This window comes from Musa acuminata, chromosome BXJ3-5, assembly GCF_036884655.1.
Source record: "Musa acuminata AAA Group cultivar baxijiao chromosome BXJ3-5, Cavendish_Baxijiao_AAA, whole genome shotgun sequence".
Lineage (NCBI taxonomy): Eukaryota > Viridiplantae > Streptophyta > Magnoliopsida > Zingiberales > Musaceae > Musa > Musa acuminata.
The window spans coordinates 1,900,001-1,904,649 of NC_088353.1; positions in this window are offsets into that span (position 1 = coordinate 1,900,001).

The following is a 4,649-nucleotide window of genomic DNA, read 5'->3' on the forward strand; positions in this document are numbered from 1 at the left end:
TTTAAATCATAGTGGTTGTATGCCATCAATCACAAACTTCATTCTATGTACTATAATATTATTAGTCTTTCCTTATATAGTCCATAACAACCCTTATAATTTATCTAGATAATTTTATTTTTACATTTAACCATAATATGCATAAACATAAATATAAATATGATAACATAAATAAATAACTTTAATTATGTAAATGTAATATCAATAATAGCATCCACCTAAACATATATTAGCATATCTTTTATGGCTTGATCACAAGTCTAATTTTAAGAAAATATTTTTTAAAACTTTTACATTATAAAGCTTTAGTAAATGAATCAACAATTATCATAGTGGTGCTCAGATTCTCAATTGACAATTGTTGGACTTTTCCTTTAACTACCAATTTGATAAAATTTATATATAAGCAAATTACTTGAGAGTTTTATCAAACTATGTCCACTTGTAAACCAATGTAAATAGAAATCATGGTAATGTTTCTTCAAATATTTATATATATAAATGATAGGGATGAGATAGAAGGTACCTATAGATAGAGAAATTGAAAAATGACCAAAAAATTATATTTTTAACTTCACATAATCATCTACCTAAGCCCAGATCTTTGGGCTTAAGAAGATAAAATGAAGGTAACAGCTATATATACAAATATCAAATAGGAATGGAAAATGATAAAGCCATTTTTATTCTCTATGATCATAGAGTTCTTCGCGGGTGCGACCATAGTCCGATTGTGGAGCTAGCATGGGATGTATCTCATGGTGGATGAACATTGACACTGTCTGCAAATTACTACTGTGATGATGCTTGATGGACCATTGAGATCATCACCGATGTTAGCGACTAGTGGCAACTCTGACTCAAGAGCTTCTATGGTCAATAACTCGCCTCTCTTTCAATTGTTTGGTCCTTTTTCAATCTCTCTATCTATATATAGGTACATTCATCTCATATATATATATATATATATATATATATATATATATAGAAACCTTACCATTATTTCTATTTACATCGGTTTACAAGTGGAAATAGTTTGAGAAAACTCTCAAGTAATTTGCTTATATAAAAATTTTATCAAATTATGTTTAAAGAAAGAGTCCAGAAACAATAAGTGTTAATTGAGAATATGAGCACTACAATGATGATTACTGATCTATTTACTAAGTTTACAATGTAAAAGATTTAAAGAACATGTTCTTAGAATGAGACTTGTGAGCAAGCCATAAAAAATATGGTGATGCATGTTTAGGTAGATACTATTATTGATATTTCTTTTACATAATTAAAGTTATTTATTTCTATTATCCTATTTATATTTATGTTTATGTATATTATGGTTGAATGTAAAAACATGATTATTTTGACAAGATAAATTACAAGGGTTATTATTGACTGTATAAGGAAAGACTAATAATGTTGTGGTATATAGAAGGAAGTGTGAGATTGATAATATATAATCACAATGACTCATATTGATAGTTGGACTGAATATAATATTATTATGCTTATTAGACTAATTAGCTTGTTTTAAAAATGAATGGCCATGTATAAAATACTTTTCAAAATTTTTAAGAATCCAGTTAAGTAAAATTATTTTCAAACAAATTTTGTTTTGTGTATTTTGATTTTGAATATCTTTTATATTTTATCAATTAATGGGAAAAGTGTGAGAATATTAGATTATGTAGCCCTTTATAATTAGATAAGATATATAATATAACTAATTAGATTCTAATGATAGATATTAACCAATAGAAAAAAAATTAATATTATAATAGGATTCCTTAGGGGATACCATTGGTCGGAGAAACTCTCATAATAACTTATGGTCTTGTGAAAAGATAGGAAGAGAGAAGGAGTGTCTAGTTCTCATTGCAGATCAATGTCATTGTGATATTCGGATCTGAATGACAATGCATTTACAAATCAAACAAAGATTTTTTTTTTCAAATGGCATTGAAAGGTATGCATCGTAAATCCAATCTAATATTATTTTATTTTAATCCTAGTATAAAAGTTTTTTCGCGTTACATATAGTATATCATAGATTTTATATTTCCACTTGGATCTCTGTATATATAGCAGCTACCTTAATTCATCTTCTTAAGCTCAGAGAATGGCTTAGGAAGATATTGTGTGAAGTTGGAAAGGAAATTGTTTGGTCCTTTTCTAATATCTCTATATATAGGTATCTCCATCTCATCCATATCAATTATATATATAAGTATTTGGAGAAACCTTATCATGATTTCTATTTACATTGGCTTACAAGTGGAGATAGTTTGAGAAAACTCTCAAGTAATTTGTTTATATGAAAATTTTATCAATTTGATAGTTAGAGAAAGAGTCCAGAAACAACAAGTGTTAATTAAGAACTTGAGTATCACTATAATGATTATTGATCCATTTACCAAAGTTTTATGGTGTAAAAGATTTAAAAAACTTGTTCTTAGAATGAGACTTGTGAGCAAGTCATAAAAGATATGGTGATGCATATTTTGTTGGATGCTATTATTGACATGTCTTTTACATAATTAAAGTTATTTATTTCTACTATCATATTTTTATTTATGTTTATGCATATTATGGTTGAATGCAATAACAAAATTATCTTAATAAGATAAATTATAGGTATTATTATCGACTATATAAAGAAAGACTAATAATATTATGGTATATAAAAGGAAGTGTGAGATTGATGATATACAACTACTATGATTCAAATTGATAGTTGGATTGAATATAATATTATTATACTTATTGGACATATTAGCTTGTTTTAAAAATTCATAATCATGTATAAAATATCTTTTAATTTTTTTAAGAATCCGATTAAGTAAAATTATTTTAAAATAAATTTTTTTTTGTATATTTTGAATTTGAATATATTTTATATCTTATCAATTAATGGGCCAAATGAGAGAATATTAGATAATGTGACCTTTTATAGTTGGATAAGATATATAATAGAACTAATTGGATTCTGATTACAGATACTAGCCCAAAGAAACGAAGTTAATATTATAGTATTATTCCTTATGGGACACCTTTGATGGGAGAAACCCTCATAATAAATTATCATAGACCTTTGTTCTCGCGTATAAATATATAGAATCTCTCAGGACTAGGACTAGATGAGGTAACTTATAGAGGATGTAGTTGAGAGAGTATGGTATCTCTCTTAACCTCCCTAAATCATCAATAACAATAATCCTATAAAAAGATAGGAAGAGAGGATGAGTGTCAGGTTTTTATTGTAGATCAATGTTATTGTGATATTTGGATATAGAGGACAATGCCTTTACATATCAGATAGAGATTTTCTTTTTCAGATGGCATCGAATGGTACGCATCATAAATCTGATCTAATGTTATTTAATTTCAATCATGGCATAAAAGTTTTTTTGCATTACATATAACATATCATATAATAGCTTAGGAAGATGATTGCGTGAAGTTGAAAATAAAATTGTTTGGTCCTTTTCCAATCTCTCTATCTATATATAGGTACCTTCATCTTATCACTATCAATTATATATATAAGTATTTGAAGAAATCTTATCATGATTTCTACTTATATTGGTTTACAAGCCAAGATAGTTTGAAAACACTTTCAAATAATTTTTTATATAAATTTTTTGTCAAATTATCGATCTATCTACTTTAGTCGTTGGAAGCGAAAATATTTTTTAGTCCTTGGAAGCAAAGGAATGGAATGAAACTGCTGCAATTGTAAGTTTCAACAATAAATCTATTAAGCTTATGTAATTTGTGTAACTTTTAATATAAATAATGTATAGTAAAAGTGAAGATTTTAATTCATTTAATGTATAGTAGCTATTGGGCTGTGGATAGATGCTAGATATGCTACTGTTCTAAAGTAAAAAAATTATCGTGATGTCATTCTGATTTTAGTGGTAGCTGACTTTTTTTTTTTGTATCTTCTAGTAGAATTTGAAGTGTTGCAAGAAGGTCCAACTTGTATGCTTCTACGTGCACCAATTTGTTGGCTCATGTAAATATAGTGCAACTCAAATTTGTTCATAGAAGGTGTTACGTCTTAGGGAACAGTGTAATTTGGAAATTTGATGGTTGTTTGAGCCACCAAGGACGAATCAGGAATCCTATTGTTTTTGGTGTTCTGCTTTACTGTCAACCTATGGTGGTTAATGCACTCTATATCTTGATTAATTTCTCAAAGTCTCATGGAAGGTTTCTCTTTCTCTTCTCTGAGCAATGCCTTGCATTGCCTACACTAAACTAGCAATAGGCCATGGTAGTGAGAAGAAGGGGAGGATCTTATTGCAATAGATAGATTACACTTTGTGTAATATATCTGCTGTAATATATATAGCTATTCTTATTAATCTCGCAGAAAATATGGGTCAAACAACAAGGTGATACTTGCTATCTTAAATAAATAAATAAAGATACATACAGTTCCTCTAGGGTGACCCTACCACCTCACGATGGCACGTGCTAGTGACAGTTGACAAATGGTCGATTCGTAGCATCCGACCTAACTATTTATGGCATGTCAAAGTCCTCGGTGGTGCCTCCAATTCCTCCTCCACACTCGCGGTGGCTACTGACTTATCCGACAAAGTTTTTTATGACCTAACTTTCTCTAACCTTAAAATTGATAA